At 36.3% G+C, this 18521-nt stretch overlaps 2 non-coding genes across 2 annotated transcripts; one reads left to right on the forward strand and one right to left on the reverse strand.

The window, feature by feature from the left end:
• Positions 1-4299: 4299 nt before the first annotated feature.
• Positions 4300-4407, forward strand: LOC112725578 (small nucleolar RNA R71). Its single transcript, XR_003164678.1, has one exon. It is a non-coding gene; the product is annotated as a small nucleolar RNA R71 (small nucleolar RNA).
• Positions 4408-8861: 4454 nt separating this feature from the next.
• On the reverse strand, positions 8862-8965 carry LOC112725621 (small nucleolar RNA R71). Its single transcript, XR_003164718.1, has one exon. It is a non-coding gene; the product is annotated as a small nucleolar RNA R71 (small nucleolar RNA).
• Between the last annotated feature and the right edge of the window lie 9556 nt (positions 8966-18521).

Genomic DNA, 18521 nt, shown 5'->3' on the forward strand with positions numbered 1-18521 from the left:
ATGATCAAAAGATGCCTAATACAATAGTAAAAGGTCCTATTTATAATAAACTAGCTACTAGGGTTTACATGAGTAAGTAATTGATGCATAAATCCACTTCCGGGGCCCACTTGGTGTGTGCTTGGGCTTGGGCTTGAGTGTTACACGTGCAGAGGCCATTTGTGGAGTTGAACACCAGTTTCTGTGCCAGTTTGGGCGTTCAACTCTGGTTTTGGATCCTTTTCTGGCGCTGGACGCCAGATTTGGGCAGAAGGCTGGCGTTGAACGCCAGTTTACGTCGTCAATTCTTGGCCAAAGTATGGACTATTATATATTGCTGGAAAGCCCTGGATGTCTACTTTCCAACGCAATTGGAAGCGCGCCATTTCGAGTTCTGTAGCTCCAGAAAATCCACTTTGAGTGCAGGGAGGTCAGAATCCAACAGCATCAGCAGTCCTTTTTCAACCTCTGAATCTGATTTTTGCTCAAGTCCCTCAATTTCAGCCAGAAAATACCTGAAATCACAGAAAAACACACAAACTCATAGTAAATTCTAGAAATGTGAATTTAACATAAAAACTAATGAAAACATCCCTAAAAATAACTAGATCCTACTAAAAACATACTAAAAACAATGTCAAAAAGCGTATAAATTATCCGCTCATCACAACACCAAACTTAAATTGTTGCTTGTCCCCAAGCAACTGAAAATCAAAATAGGATAAAAAGAATAGAATATACTATAAATTCCAAACTATCAATGAAACATAGCTCCAATCATATGAGCGGGACTTATAGCTTTTTGCCTCTTGAATAGTTTTGGCATCTCACTTTATCCATTGAGGTTCAGAATGATTGGCATCTATAGGAACTCAGAGTTCAGATAGTGTTATTGATTCTCCTAGTTCAGTATGATGATTCTTGAACACAGCTTCTTTATGAGTCTTGGCCGTGGCCCTAAGCACTTTGTTTTCCAGTATTACCACCGGATACATAAATGCCACAGACACATAATTGGGTGAACCTTTTCAGATTGTGACTCAGCTTTGCTAGAGTCCCCAATTAGAGGTGTCCAGGGTTCTTAAGCACACTCTTTGTTTTTGCTTTGGACCTTGACTTTAACCGCTCAGTCTCAAGTTTTCACTTGACACCTACACGCCACAAGCACATAGTTAGGGACAGCTTGGTTTAGCCGCTTAGACCAGGATTTTATTCCTTTAGGCCCTCCTATCCACTGATGCTCAAAGCCTTGGGATCCTTTTTATTTGCCCTTGCCTTTTGGTTTTAAGGGTTATTGGCTTTTTCTGCTTGCTTTTTCTTTTTCTTTCTATTTTTTTTTCGCCTATTTTTTTCTTTTTTTTTTCTCTTTTTTTTTTTCTGCAAGCTTTGTTCTTTGCTGCTTTTTCTTGCTTCAAGAATCATTTTTATGATTTTTCAGATTATCAAATAACATGTCTCCTAGTCATCATTCTTTCAAGAGCCAACATATTTAACATTCTTAAACAACAACTTCAAAAGACATATGCACTGTTCAAGCATACATTCAGAAAACAAGAAGCATTGTCACCACATCAATATAATTAAACTAAGTTCAAGGATAAATTCGAAACTCATGTACTTCTTGTTCTTTTGAATTAAAACATTTTCTATTTAAGAGAGGTGATGGATTCATAGGACATTCATAACTTTAAGACAAAGTTACTAACTACTAATGATCATGTAATGAAGACACAAACATAGATAAGCACATAACATAGAAAACGAAAAACAGAGAAAGTAAGAACAAGGAATGAGTCCACCTTAGTGATGTCCTTGAGCTCTTCTATGTCTCTTCCTTGTCTTTGCTGCTCCTCCTTCATTGCTTTTAGATCTTCTCTGATTTCATGAAGGATGATGGAGTGCTCTTGATATTCCACCCTTAGTTGCTTCCAATAATTGTGTGGAAGAAAATGTATCCCCTGAGGTATCTCAGGGATCTCTTGATTTGAAATCAAATGTTCTACCACAGAGCTATAGATCCTTTACATAATTGTTTTACCACACCAAACTTAGAATGTTGCTCGCCCTCGAGCAAAAGAAGAAGGAATAGATGAAGAAGAAGATGTGGAAATAAAAACTAGGATTATGAGGAGGTAAAGTGGGGATCCTGTGGGGTCCACAGATCCTGAGATGATCCTGTGGTGTCCACAGATCCTGAGGTGTCAAGGCATTTACATCCCTGCACCAATTTAGGCATGTAAAATGCCCTTGCACACAACTCTGGGCGTTCAGCGCCAGGTTGGTGCCCATTTTGGGCGTTCAACGCCCATTTGCTGCCATTTCTGGCGTTGAACGCCAGAACCATGCTTGTTCTGGGCGTTCAGCGCCAGGATGCTCCCATTCTGGGCGTTCAGCGCCAGAACTATGCTCTGTTCTGGCGTTTGAATGCCAGATAGATGCTCCTCCAGGGTGTGATTTTTCTTCTGCTGTTTTTGATTCCGTTTTCAATTTTTATATTTATTTTGTGACTCCACATGATCATGAACCTAAGAAAACATGAAAAATAATAAAAATAAGAATTAGATAAACATTGGGTTGCCTCCCAACAAGCGCTTCTTTAATGTCAATAGCTTGACAGTGGGCTCTCATGGAGCCTCACAGATGTGCAGAGCTTTGTTGAGACTCTCCAACACCAAACTTAGAGTTTGGATATGGGAGTTCAACACCAAACTTAGAGTTTGGTTGTGGCCTCCCAACACCAAACTTAGAGTTTGACTGTGGGGGCTCTGGTTGACTCTGCTTGGAGAGAAGCTTTTCCTGCTTCCTCTCTATGGTTGCAGAGGGAGATCCTTGAGTTTTGAATACAAGGGAGTTCTCATTCCATTGAAGGACTATTTCACCTCTGTCAACATCAATCACAGCTCTTGCTGTGGCCAGGAAAGGTCTTCCTAGGATGATGGGTTCATCCTCTTCCTTTCCAGTATCCAGGACTATGAAATCAGTAGGTATGTAAAGGCCCTCAACCTTTACTAATACATCTTCTACTTGTCCATAAGCCTGTTTTCTTGAGCTGTCTGCCATCTCTAGTGAGATTTTAGCAGCTTGCACCCCATAGATTCCCAGTTTCTCTATCACCGAGAGGGGCATGAGGTTTATTCCTGAACCAAGGTCACATAGAGCCTTAAAGATCATGGTGCCTATGGTACAGGGTATTATGAACTTTCCAGGATCCTGTCTCTTCTGAGGCAATGTCAGTTGATCCAGATCAATTAGTTCATTGATGAACAAGGGAGGTTCAACTTCCCAAGTATCAATGCCAAACAATTTGGCATTCAGCTTCATGATTGCACCAAGAAACTTGGCAGTTTGCTCTTCAGTGACATCCTCATTCTCTTCAGAAGAGGAATACTTATTAGAGCTCATGAAGGGCATAAGGAGGTTCAATGGGATCTCTATAGTCTCTAGATGAGCCTCAGAGTCCTTTGATTCCCCAGAGGGAAGCTCCTTATTGATCACTGGACGTCCCAGGAGGTCTTCCTCCTTGGGATTCACGTCCTCTCCTTTCCTCACAGGTTCGGCCATGGCACTTATGTCAATGGCCTTGCACTCTCCTTTTGGGTTCTCTTCTGTATTGCTTGGGAGAGTACTAGGAGGGATTTCAGTGATCCTTTTACTCAACTGGCCCACTTGTGCTTCCAGATTTCTAATGGAAGACCTTGTTTCATTCATGAAACTTACAGTGGCCTTAGATAGATCAGAGACTAGATTTGCTAAATTAGAAGCGTTTTGTTCAGAGTTCTCTGTCTGTTGCTGAGTTGATGATGGAAAAGGTTTGCTATTGCTAAACCTGTTTCTTCCACCATTGTTAAAGCCTTGTTGAGGCTTTTGATCCTTCCATGAGAAATTTGGATGATTTCTCCATGTTGAGTTATAGGTGTTTCCATAAGGTTCACCTAAGTAATTTACCTCTGCTATTGCAGGGTTCTCAAGATCATAGGCTTCTTCTTCAGAAGATGCCTCTTGAGTACTGTTGGATGCAGCTTGCATTCCATGCAGACTCTGAGAAATCATATTGACTTGCTGAGTCAATATTTTGTTCTGAGCCAATATGGCATTCAGAGTATCAACTTCAAGAACTCCCTTCTTCATAGGCGTCCCATTACTCACAGGATTCCTTTCAGAAGTGTACATGAACTGGTTATTAGCAACCATGTCAATGAGTTCTTGAGCTTCTGCAGGCGTTTTCTTTAGGTGAATGGATCCACCTGCAGAAGTGTCCAATGACATCTTAGATAACTCAGACAGACCATCATAGAATATATCTAGGACGGTCCATTCTGAAAGCATGTCAGAAGGACACTTTTTGGTCAACTGTTTGTATCTTTCCCAAGCTTCATAGAGAGATTCACCTTCTTTCTGTCTGAAGGTTTGAACATCAGCTCTAAGCTTGCTCAGCTTTTGAGGAGGAAAGTACTTGGCTAAGAAAGCCGTGACCAGCTTATCCCAAGAGTTCAGGCTGTCTTTGGGTTGAGAATCCAACCATAATCTAGCTCTGTCTCTTACAGCAAAAGGGAAAAGCATGAGCCTGTAGACTTCAGGATCTACTCCATTAGTCTTAACAGTATCACATATCTGCAAGAATTCAGTTAAGAACTGAAAAGGATCTTCAGATGGAAGTCCATGAAACTTGCAGTTCTGCTGCATTAGAGAAACTAATTGAGGTTTAAGCTCAAAATTGTTTGCTCCAATGGCAGGAATGGAGATGCTTCTTCCATGTAAATTGGAATTAGGTGCAGTAAAGTCACCAAGCATTCTCCTTGCATTGTTGTTGGGTTCGGCTGCCATCTCCTTTACTTGTTCGAAATTTTCAATCAAGTTGTCTCTGGATTGTTGTAATTTAGCTTCTCTTAATTTTCTCTTCAGAGTCCTTTCAGGTTCTGGATCAGCTTCAACAAGGATGCCTTTTTCTCTGTCCCTGCTCATAAGAAAGAGGAGAACAAAAGAAAAGAAGAGGAATCCTCTATGTCATAGTAAAGAGGATCCTTATTGTTAGTAGAAGAAAAGAAGAAGAAATTCGAACACAGATAGAGTAGGGGGTTCGAATTTGGTGATGATGTGAGGAAGTAATGTTAGTTAATGAATGAATAAATAGAATAGGATGAGAGAGAGGGGGGAATTTTCGAAAATTATTTTTGAAAAGGAGTTAGTGATTTTTGAAAATTGGTTTTTGAAAGTTGTTAGTATTTTTTTTTTCGAAATTTTTGAAATTAAAAATAAAAAATAAAAATAATTAGTTAATTAAAAAGAAATTTTTGAAAAAGGGGAAGATATTTTCGAAAATTAGAGAGAGAGAGTTAGTTAGGTGGTTTTGAAAAAGTTAAGAAAACAAACAAAGAGTTAGTTAGTTAGTTGAAACAAATTTTGAAAAGATAAGAAGTTAGGAAGTTAGAAAAGATATTTTGAAAAGATATTTTTGAAAAAGATAAGATAAGAAGATATTTTTGAAAAGATATGATAGAAATTAGTTTTGAAAAAGATTTGATTTTTTAAAATCACAATTAATGACTTGATTCACAAGAAATCACAAGATATGATTCTAGAACTTAAAGTTTGAATCTTTCTTAACAAGTAAGTAACAAACTTGAAATTTTTGAATCAAAACATTAATTGTTATTGTTATTTTCGAAAATTATGATATAAAATAAGAAAAAGATTTTTGAAAAATATTTTTGGAATTTTCGAAAATAACTAAGAATTTTGAAAAAGATTTGATTTTTGAAAAAGATTTTGAAAAAGATAAGATTTTCAAATTTGAAAATTTTATTTGACTCATTGGCAACAACTTGATTTTTAAAATTTTTTTTGAAAAAGTCAATCCAAATTTTCGAATTTGATGAGAGAGAAAGGGAAAGATATTTTTTTGATTTTTGAAATTTTTATGAAAAACATGAAAATTATGCAATGCATGAAATTTTTAGATCAAAACATGTGATGCATGCAAGAATGCTATGAATGTCAAGATGAACACCAAGAACACTATGAATGTCATGATGAACATCAAGAACATATTTTTGAAAAATTTTAATGCAAAGAAAACATGCAAGACACCAAACTTAGAATTCTTTCATGTTTAGACTCTAAGAAACGAAAAATACATATGAAAAACAATAAAAGACACAAAACAAAAAATCATCAAGATCAAACAAGAAGACTTACCAAGAACAACTTGAAGGTCATGAAGAACACTATGAATGCATGATATTTTCGAAAAAATGCAAGATGCATATGCAATTGACACCAAACTTATGATATGACTCAAGACTCAAACAAGAAACATGAAATATTTTTTATTTTTATGATTTTCTAATTTTTTTGGATTTTTATTTTATATTTTTCGAAAAATTCTTTTGAAAAAGAAAAAAAAGGATTCCAAAATTTTTAATATGAATTCCAGGAATCTTATGCTCTAAAGCTCCAATCAAAGGGTCAGGCATGGCTTAATAGCTAGCCAAGCTTTAGTATGTAACTCAGACATGACACGCCTGACATTCCTTACATTCAATAGCCAATTGGCTAAGAAAGATAAAGAAGCTCTTCTCTTGGGTCTAAGGATTGAGACATGGCTTTACAGCCAGCCAGGCTTCAACATGCTTCATGAAACACTAGAATTCATTCTTAAAAATTTTAAAGCCATAGAATAATTTATTTTTGAAAACATTATTTTTAGTAAATTTTTTTTTTTCGAAAACAAGTGAGGAATTTTTGAAAGGTTTTTGAAAATTTTTGAAAACAAAACAAAAAGAAAATTACCTAATCTGAGCAACAAGATGAACCGTCAGTTGTCCAAACTCAAACAATCCCCGGCAACGGCGCCAAAAACTTGGTGCACGAAATTGTGATCACATTAATGTAGTACTCTTTGTTATTGTATGGAATCATTATTATGGCTCTTTACTATGTGTGGACACAACTCCGTTCAACTAACCAGCAAGTGCACTGGGTCGTCCAAGTAATACCTTACGTGAGTAAGGGTCGAATCCCACGGAGATTGTTGGTATGAAGCAAGCTATGGTCACCTTGCAAATCTCAGTCAGGCGGATATCAAGTGGTTATAGAGTTTTCGAAATTAATAAAATAAAATAGGGATAGAGATACTTATGTAAATCATTGGTAGGAATTTCAGATAAGCGGATGGAGATACTTTTCGTTCCTCTGAACCTCTGCTTTCCTGCTATCTTCATCCAATCAGTCTCATTCCTTTCCATGGCTGGCTTTATGTGATACATCACCACTGTCAATGGCTACTTTCGGTCATCTCACGGGAAAATGATCCAATGCCCTGTCACGGCACGGCTAATCGTCTGGAGGCATCACCCTTGTCAATGGCTTCATCTTATCCTCTCAGTGAATAATCTGCTCACGCACCCTGTCACGGCACGGCTATTCATCTGTCGGTTCTCGATCCTGCTGGAATAGGATTTACTATCCTTTTGCGTCTGTCACTAACGCCCTGCAATCGCGAGTTAGGAGCTCGTCACAGTCATTCAATCATTCAATCCTACTCGGAATACCACAGACAAGGTTTAGACCTTCCGGATTCTCTTGAATGCCGCCATCATTCTAGCTTACGCCACGGAGATTTTGATTAAAGAATCTAAGAGACACTCATTCAATCGGATATAGAACGGAGGTGGTTGTCAGGCACACGTTCGTGGGTTGAGGAAGGTGATGAATGTCACAGATCATCACCTTCATCACAGTTAAGCACGAATGAACATCTTAGAAGAGAAATAAGAAGAATTGAATAGAAAACCGTAGTACTTTGCATTAATCTTTGAGGAACAGCAGAGCTCCACACCTTAATCTATGGAGTGTAGAAACTCTACCGTTAAAAATACATAAGTAAAGGTCCAGGCATGGCCGAGATGGCCAGCCCCCTATGATCTAAGAACCAGCGTTCAAAGATGATCCTAAGATCCTAAGATGATCAAAAGATGCCTAATACAATAGTAAAAGGTCCTATTTATAATAAACTAGCTACTAGGGTTTACATGAGTAAGTAATTGATGCATAAATCCACTTCCGGGGCCCACTTGGTGTGTGCTTGGGCTTGGGCTTGAGTGTTACACGTGCAGAGGCCATTTGTGGAGTTGAACGCCAGTTTCTGTGCCAGTTTGGGCGTTCAACTCTGGTTTTGGATCCTTTTCTGGCGCTGGACGCCAGATTTGGGCAGAAGGCTGGCGTTGAACGCCAGTTTACGTCGTCAATTCTTGGTCAAAGTATGGACTATTATATATTGCTGGAACTCCCTGGATGTCTACTTTCCAACGCAATTGGAAGCGTGCCATTTCGAGTTCTGTAGCTCCAGAAAATCCACTTTGAGTGCAGGGAGGTCAGAATCCAACAGCATCAGCAGTCCTTTTTCAACCTCTGAATCTGATTTTTGCTCAAGTCCCTCAATTTCAGCCAGAAAATATCTGAAATCACATAAAAACACACAAACTCATAGTAAATTCTAGAAATGTGAATTTAACATAAAAACTAATGAAAACATCCCTAAAAATAACTAGATCCTACTAAAAACATACTAAAAACAATGTCAAAAAGCGTATAAATTATCCGCTCATCAAGCCTCAATTAGTTTCTCTGATGCAACAAATTGCAAGTATCATGGACTTCCATTGGAAGATCCTCATCATTTTTTAGCTGAATTCTTGCAAATCTGTGACACTGTTAAGACCCATGGAGTTAACCCTGAGGTTTACAAACTTATGCTTTTCCCTTTTGCTGTAAGAGACAGAGCTAGGACATGGTTAGACTCACAACCTAAAGAAAACCTGAACTCTTGGGAAAAGCTGGTCAATGCCTTCTTGGCAAAGTTCTTTCCACCTCAAAAGCTGAGTAAGCTTAGAGTGGAAGTCTAGACCTTCAGACAGAAGGAAGGCGAATCCCTCTATGAAGCTTGAGAAAGATACAAACAATTGATCAGAAGGTGTCCTTCTGGCATGCTTTCAGAATGGAGCATCATATGCATATTCTATGATGGTCTATCTGAATTGTCCAAGATGTCATTGGACAACTCTGCTGGTGGATCTCTTCATCTGAAGAAGATGCCTGAAGAAGCCCAGGAACTCATTGAAATGGTTTCAAATAACCAATTCATGTACACTTCTGAAAGGAATCCTGTGAACAATGGGACAACTCAGAAGAAAGGAGTCCTTGAGATTGATACTCTGAATGTCATATTAGCTCAGAACAAAATATTGACTCAGCAAGTCAATATGATTTCTCAGAGTCTGTCTGGAATTCAAGCTGCAACAGGCAGTACTAAAGAAGCATCTTCTGAAGAAAAAGCTTATGATCCTGAGAACCCTGCAATGGAAGAAGTGAATTACATGGGAGAACCCTATGGAAACACCTTTAATCCTTCATGGAGAAATCATCCAAATCTCTCATGGAAGGACCAACAAAAGCCTCAACAAGGCTTCAACAACAATAATGGTGGAAAAGAAATAGGTTTAGCAATAGCAAACCTTTTCCATCATCTTCTTAGCAACAAATAGAGAACTCTGAGCAAAGTCGTTCTGGCCTAGCAACCATAGTCTCTGATCTATCTAAGACCACACTAAGTTTCATGAATGAAACAAGATCCTCCATTAGAAATTTGGAGGTACAAGTGAGTCAGCTGAGTAAGAGAATTACTGAAACTCCTCTTATCACTCTCCCAAGTAATACAGATGAAAATCCCAAGAGAGAGTGCAAGGCCATAACCATGACCAACATGGCCAAACCTGGAGAGAGTAAGAAGGACGTGAGTCCCAGTGAGAAAAATCTCATGGGACGTCCTCTGGACAAAAGGGAGTTCCCCTTTGAGGAACCAAAGGAATCTGAGGCTCATACAGAGACCATAGAGGTTCCATTAAACTTCCTTCTGCCATTCATGAGCTCTGATGAGTATTCTTCTTCTGAAGAGGATGAAGATATTGCTGAAGAGCAAGTTACTAAGTACCTTGGAGCAATCATGAAGCTAAATGCCAAGTTATTTGGTAATGAGACTTGGGAGGATGAACCTCCATTGCTCATCAATGAACTGAATGATCCTGGAAAGTTCTCAATACCTTGTACCATAGGCACCATGACCTTTGAGAAGGCTCTGTGTGACCTAGGATCAAGTATAAACCTTATGCCCCTCTCTGTAATGGAGAAACTAGGGATCCTTGAGGTGCAAGCTGCAAGAATTTCACTAGAGATGGCAAACAATTCAAGGAAACAGGCTTATAGACTTGTAAAGGATGTCTTGGTGAAGGTTGAAGGCATTTACATCCCTGCTGACTTCATAATCCTAGAAACTGGGAAGAATATAGATAAATCCATCATCCTTGGCAGACCCTTCCTAGCCACAGCAAAAGATGTGATTGATGTTGACAGAGGAGAGTTGGTCCTTCAAGTGAATGAGGACTACCTTGTGTTTAAGGCTCAAGGATCTCCCTCTATAACCATGGAGAGGAAGCATGAAAAGCTTCTCTCAATGTAGAGTCAAACAGAGCCCCCACATTCATACTCTAAATTTGGTGTTGGGAGGACATCATCATGCTCTAAATATCTGTGAGGCTCCATGAGAGCCCACTGTCAAGCTATTGACATTAAAAAAGTACTTGTTGGGAGGCAACCCAATATTTACTTATCTATGTTAAATTTCTATTTTCTATTATTATTATTTTATATTTTCTTTAGGTTGATGATCATGTGAAGTCACAAAAACAACTGAAAATTCAAAAACATAATGAAAAACAGCATGAAAAATAGCACACCCTGGAGGATGATCTTACTGGCGTTTAAACGCCAGTAAGGGTAGCAGAATGGGTATTAAATGCCCAGTCTGGCACCATTCTGGGCGTTTAACGCCAGAAAATGGCACAAAGTTGGCGTTTAACACCAGAAAGGGAAGTAAAGCTGGCGTTAAACGCCAGAAATGGGCAGAAACCTGGCGTTTAACGCCAGGATTGGCACTCAAAGGGGCGTTTACACGCCAACATGGTGCAGGGATGAGAAATCCTTAACATCTCAGGATCTGTGGACCCACAGGATCCCCACCTACCTCAACTCTCTATCTCTCTTTTTCACACCTACCCATAACACCCTTCCCCAAATACTCCTCACCAATCACCTCCATTTCTCTTCCCCATCACACGCACCTCACAATTCAAATTCAAATCATTTCCCTCCCAAACCCAACCCCTAATACACGAACCCTACCCCTCTCCACTCCTACATAAACCCCTCATCCCTCCTTCATTTTCACACATCATAAACACTTATTCCCCCCGTTTGGCCGAACCTTCTCTTCACCTCCATCCCCTTCATTTTCTTCTTCCTCTACTCCCTTCTTTCTTCTTTTGCTCAAGGACGAGAAAACCTTCTAAGTTTGGTGTGGTAAAAGCATTACTTTTTTTGTTTTTTCATAACCACTAATGGCACCAAAGGCCGGAGAAACCTCTAGAAAGAGGAAAGGGAAGACAATTGCTTCCACATCCGAGTCATGGGAGATGGAGAGATTCATCTCATAAGCCCATCACTAAGAAAAGGATGGAGCAAACAAGAGAGCCCACTCATGGACCTCAACAAGAGCATGAGAAAATTCCTCATCATGAAATCCCTGAGATGCCTCATGCACTTTCCTCCACAAAACTATTGGGAGCAAATTAACACCTCCCTAGGAGAATTAAGTTCCAACATGGGACAACTAAGGGTGGAGCCAGAGCATTCCATCCTCCTCCATGAAATTAGAGAAGACCAAAGATCCATGAGGGAGGAGCAACAAAGGCAAGGAAGAGACATTGAGGAGCTCAAGCACTCCATAAGATCTTCAAGAGGAAGAACAAGCCGCCATCACTAAGGTGGACCCGTTCTTTAATTTCTTTGTTCTTATTTTTCTGTTTTTCGAAATTATGCTTTATGTTTTATTTATGCTTGTGTCTTATTACATGATCACTAGTGTCTAAGTGTCTATGCCTTAAAGCTATGAATGTCCTATGAATCCATCACCTTTCTTAAATAAAAATTTTGTTTTCTGAAAAAGAACATAAGGTACATGAATTTTGAATTTTAAAATAGTTTAATTATTTTGATGTGGTGGCAATACTTTTTGTTTTCTGAATGAATGCTTGAACAGAGCATATTTTTGATAGTGAAGTTTATGAATGTTAAATTTGTTGGCTCTTGAAAGAATAATGAAAAAGGAGAAATGTTATTGATAATCTGAAAAATCATAAAATTGATTCTTGAAGCAAGAAAAAGCAGTGAATACAAAGCTTGCGAAAAAAAATGGCGAAAAATAAAAGAAAAAAAAAAGAAAAAAAAAGCAAGCAGAAAAAGTCAGTAACCCTTTAAACCAAAAGGCAAGGGTAAAAAGGATCCAAGGCTTTGAGCATTAATGGATAGGAGGGCCTAAAGGAATAAAATCCTGGCCTAAGCGGCTAAACTAAGTTGTCCCTAACCATGTGCTTGTGGCGTGAAGGTGTCAAGTGAAAAGCTTGAGACTGAGCGGTTAAAGTCGTGGTCCAAAGCAAAAAGAGTGTGCTTAAGAGCCCTGGACACCTCTAATTGGGGACTCTAACAAAGCTGAGTGAAAATCTGAAAAGGTTCACCCAGTTATGTGTCTGTGGCATTTATGTATCCGGTGGAAATACTGGAAGACAAAATGCTTAGGGTCACGGCCAAGACTCATAAAGTAACTGTGTTCAAGAATCAACATACTGAACTAGGAGAATCAATAACACTGTCTGAATTCTGAGTTCCTATAGATGTCAATCATTCTGAACTTCAAAGAATAAAGTGAGATGCCAAAACTGTTCAGAAGCAAAAAGCTAAGAGCGCCGCTCATCTAATTAAGACTGATCTTCATAGATGTTTTCGGAATTCATTGTATATTCTCTTCTTTTTATCCTACTTTGTTTTTAGTTGCTTGGGGACAAGCAACAATTTAAGTTTGGTGTTGTGATGAGCGGATAATTTATACGCTCTTTGGCACTGTTTTTAGGTAGTTTTTAGTATGATTTAGCTACTTTTTAGTATATAATTATTAGTTTTTAAATAAAAATCACATTTCTGGACTTTACTATGAGTTTGTGTGTTTTTCTGTGAGTTCAGGTATTTTCTGGCTAAAATTGAGGGACCTGAGCAAAAATCTGATTCAGAGGCTGAAAAAGGACTGCAGATACTGTTGGATTCTGACCTCCCTGCACTCGAAGTGGATTTTCTGGAGCTACAGAAGACCAATTGGCGCGCTCTCAATTGTGTTGGAACGTAGATATCCTGGGCTTTCCAACAATATATAATAGTCCATACTTTGCCCGAGTTTTGATAACGCAAACTGGCGTTTAAACGCCAACCTTCTACCCTATTCTGGCGTTAAACGCCAGAACTGGCATAAAAGCTGGAGTTAAACGCCCAAACTGGCACCAGAGCTGGCGTTTAACTCCAAGAAAAGTCTCTACATTTGAAAGCTTCAATGATCAGCCCAAGCACACACCAAGTGGGCCCGGAAGTGGATTTCTGCATCATTTACTTATTTTTGTAAACCCTTGGTTACTAGTTCATTATAAATAGGACCTCTTGCTATTGTAATTTTTATCTCTAGATCATTTTTGAGACTATCTTTGTATCACTTTTGATCTCTTGATCACGTTTAGGAGGCTGGCCATTCGGCCATGCCTGAACCGTGTTCTTATGTATTTTCAACGGTGGAGTTTCTACGCCCCATAGATTTAGGTGTGGAGCTCTGCTGTTCCTCATGGATTAATGCAAAGTACTATTATTTTTCTATTCAATTCAAGCTTATTCTTATTCTAAGATATTCACTCGTACTTCAACCTGATGAATGTGATGATCCGTGACACTCATCATCATTCTCACCTATGAACGCGTGCCTGACAACCACTTCTGTTCTATCTGCATTAGCTTGGGCGTGTATCTCTTAGCCTCCTGGTTCACGACGCATGGTTGCCTCTCCTGACAATAGAGCCCTCCATTTCGTGAGATCAGAGTCTTCGTGGTATAAGCTAGAATCAATTGGCAGCATTCTTGAGATCCGAAAAGTCTAAACCTTGTCTGTGGTATTCCGAGTAGGATCTGGGATGGGATGACTGTGACGAGCTTCAAACTCGCGAGTGTTGGGCGTAGTGACAGACGCAAAAGGATCAATGGATCCTATTCCAACATGAGTGAGAACCGACAGATGATTAGCCCTACGTAACCCGTAGCTGGACCATTTTCACTGAGAGGACGAATAGTAGCCATTAACAACGGTGATCCCCCAAAATACAGCTTGCCATAAAAAGGAGTATGAATGATTGGATGAAGACAATAGGAAAGCAGATATTCAGAAGGAACAAAGCATCTTCATACGCTTATCTGAAACTCCTACCAATGAATTACATAAGTACCTCTATCTTTATTTTATGTTTCCTTTATCTTTTAATTATAAAAACTCATAATCATTTGAATTCGCCTGACTGAGATTTACAAGGATGACCATAGCTTGCTTCAAGCCGATAATCTCCGTGGGATCGACCCTTACTCACGTAAGGTATTACTTGGACGACCCAGTGCAATTGCTGGTTAGTTGCATCGGAGTTGTGAAAAGTGTGAATCACAATTTCGTGCACCATACACTATCGACGATGTTTTGTGCTACTATCATAACTGTATAAAATATCAAAATAGTCAAACATTCTCATATTTCACATTAAAATCGTCCATAATTATAAAAAAATTAAACATTAAACTCCATTCATATATTATTTTTCCTTTTAATGTGACCCACTTCATTATGCAGCCTCAGCCTCATATATTTGCTAAATGTTTAAGTCCAATAGCAACTTAAGAGACATAAAAGCCTAAACATTTTCATCAAGCTCATAGAGTCATGGTAAATCTCATCCGAACTTCCCAACAAAGTAGGATGTGGCGAAATCTTCTGGGGTAGTTCCAGACAATGAATTGCAAGATTCATGCACAACATAGAAGATTATACTGCGGCTTTTTTATTTAAATAAATTAAGAGAAGAACTAAATTACTCGATTCCCCTAAATGGATTTTAAAAACGTGATTCTCCTAAATCATATAATATATAAATCGTGCTAGACTTTTGTGTTTTAAATAATATATGAATCATGTTACTCCGGGACGATTTATGCATGAAATGCAATGTTCAAAAATACATAAATCGTCCTAGGCCACCATGAGTTATATTTTTTTATCCTAAAACTCATTGCTCTAGCACGATTTATGTGTAACTAGTCACCCCTCAAGACCCTAGCACGATTTATGTATTACTATGGTAAGGCACATTAGGCTTGGACGATTTACATTCAAAAACACAAAGCTCATAACTATGGAATAATTTATGTGCTAAAAGAGGTTATAAATAAAGGAGAACCATGAAATATCGATCCATAGTTAAAGTCGAGAGTTTTAGGAAGATAGCTGAGAATGTGTTTTTGTAGTTCATTACCAGAGAAAAATTAATGAAAAAGTAAAGGTGTAACGTTCAATAGTAAAAAGTAGGTTTTTTTTTTATACCAAAGATAAGAGACTCGAACCCGCAACCTCTTAATTGAGTATGGAGAGACTATGCCATTTGAGCTATTACTCATTGGTGTAAAAAGTAGGTTAGAATGTTCATAAATAGTATATTACAGAAGTAAATAAAATTACGATAAAAAATAAATAAAATTCATATGAATAAAACTAAATAAAAAAATAAAAGATTTTATATATAAATATAGTACAATAAAAGATAAAAAAAGAATTTATATAAACAAAAAAAATAAAAATATCATAAAAATAAGAATTTATACAACAATATTTGTCATATGAATAAAAAATACAATAAAAATAAATAAAAATCATATGAATAAAATCAAATAAAAATAAAATTCATAAAAAATATACATATAAAAAATAGTTTAGTAAATGATAAAAAAAATCATATAAACTAAGAAGTAGCACGTACTCTAAAATATAAGATCAGCACACTAAAAAATAATATAAAAAATATTTATTATGTACATAAAAGTACAATATGATCTTATATTTTTTATATTATTTTTTTAGTATTCTGATATTATATTTTTAGAGTACATACTATTTTTTTTAATTATTTATTATACTATTTTTTATATGTATATTTTTTATGAATTTTTTTTATTTTATTTGATTTTGTTCATATAATTTTTTATTTATTTTTATTGTATTTTTTTATTTATATGACAAATATTTTTATATAAATTCTTATTTTTATTAATTTTAATGATATTTTTATTTTTTTGTGTATATTTTATTGTACTATATTTATATTATATTTATGTTGTGTATAAATTTTTTTTTTATTTAATTTTATTCATATGAATTTTGTTTACTTTTTATTGTAATTTTATTTACTTCTAATAATATACTATTTCGTAAATCCTCTACATTCGTTGAAGGATTTACGAACACTCTGACCTACTTTTTACTATTAAACCTTACACCCTTACTTTTTTTTATCAATTTTTTTTTCTGGTAATGAACTACAAAAACACATTCTCAGCCATCTTCCTAAAACTCTCAACTTCACTATGGATTGATATTCATGGTTCTCCTTTATTTATAACCTCTTTTAGCACATAAATTATTCCATAGTCATGAGATTTGTGTTTTTGAATGTAAATCATCCCAGTCTAATGTGCCTTACCATAGTAATACATAAATCGTGCTAGGGCAATGAGTTTTAGGATAAAAAAATGTAACTCATGGTGGCCTAGGACGATTTATATACATTTTGTAAAACACAAAGGCCTGAGACGATTTATGTGTTTTTGAGCATTGCATTTTATGCATAAATCGTCCCAGGGTAACATGATTCATATATTATTTAAAACACAAAAGTCTAGGACGATTTATATATTATATGATTTAGGGGAATCATGTTTTTAAAATCCATTTAGGAGAATCGAGTAATTTGGTTCTTCTATTAATTTATTTAAATAAAAAAGCCTTATACTGCCTTGCAAACTGAGTTGTGGGACATCTATTATGTGTTAAAGATAGCATGGAATTTAGACTTTAGAAGAGTAGAAATGAAAACAATCTCTATGGCTGTAGAGAGCATCCCTAACAAAAGAAAAGGAGAAGATCATCCAAATATGTTAATTAGAAAAATAGATTTTCGAATAACAAAAAAGTGGCAAGTTATTATAAAGCATACCTATAGAAAAAGCAACAGAGTAGCAGACTAGTTAGCAGAAAAAAGTACAAATAGAAGAGTTAGCTTTCACACATCTTAGATACTCTACCATAAAAGCTCAAGAATACCATTTTTGATGGATTTAAAGGGGTAATTTTTCTTGTTTGATTCCAAAGTATAATATTTTTTTAAGACTTTAAGCCCCAATATTCAACGCAAAAAAAAAAAAAAATAGTGAATCTCATAATCAACTCACCAAAGTATTGTTTGCATAAACTTTTAAATTGATTTTTAATAAAGAATCTATTTTATAAATTAGTCTTTCTAAAAAATAAAATTGTTAAATTCGTCTTTAATAATATTTTCACAAAAAAATTATTTTTATTTTTATGTTCAAATAAAAGTCTTATTGGCCATTGTATGCGTAGGTAATTTCATTATATTCTTACCTTCAGATACTTGTTAAGTAGGTAATTTCATTATATTCTTACCTTCAGATACTTGTTAAGTCGTTAATATTAATTGATAGTTATTGTTATTTCTAAATCACATAAGTATTAAAGAAGAAAAGGAAATATATATTATTATCACTTGAATTTAATAAAATATTGTAGTAGATGCACTTTGTATTGAAAGAAATATTTTTTAAATTAAGGGTGATATTTATATTTTTAATGCCAAAATAAAAAGAGTAAATAATTATTTTTAACTATGAAAAATTTTTTCACTAACAAAATTGACCACAAAAGATTTAAATAAATTTAGTAACAATTAAAGATATTCCATCTGACAAAACTAATAAAATATTAACTCTACTAATATAATTCTCTACAAATCTCTCTTCTTACTTTTTCACGTTCCTTCCATAAATTTATTTACTTTTATCATTGTTATTGTAGTTGCTACTGCTATTCAAAAAATACTAAATTATAATCTCAATACTACTGTTCAGTTTTCTTCTTTTCTAAAAAAAAGAGAGATGAAAAAACTGAGGAAAGAAAGAGTCAGACAAAGATTACTTTCCTGAATTGCTTCCGGACTTCAATTGCTTCTCTCTCACATTGTTAATTAGAGAAGAGCAATACAAATTCAGGAATTAGTTCACACATTATGTCGAACACTTAAAGAATTTGGAACAACTGCTCCGGTGAGACACTGTAACTCACGACGACATTGGCAAACCTCACCAAATGCAAGTTGGCTGCTCCGCCTTTGGAGAACACGTTATCGCACAGACGACACTCGCTTGTGAAGAGGATTTACATGAGATATTGAAGGTGTTGATCTACCACCTAATGTCGACAACTTGAGAAGCTTTGTTCTAGGAACTCCTCC

The sequence above is a fragment of the Arachis hypogaea genome, chromosome 11, assembly GCF_003086295.3.
Source record: "Arachis hypogaea cultivar Tifrunner chromosome 11, arahy.Tifrunner.gnm2.J5K5, whole genome shotgun sequence".
NCBI classification, from domain to species: Eukaryota; Viridiplantae; Streptophyta; class Magnoliopsida; order Fabales; family Fabaceae; genus Arachis; species Arachis hypogaea.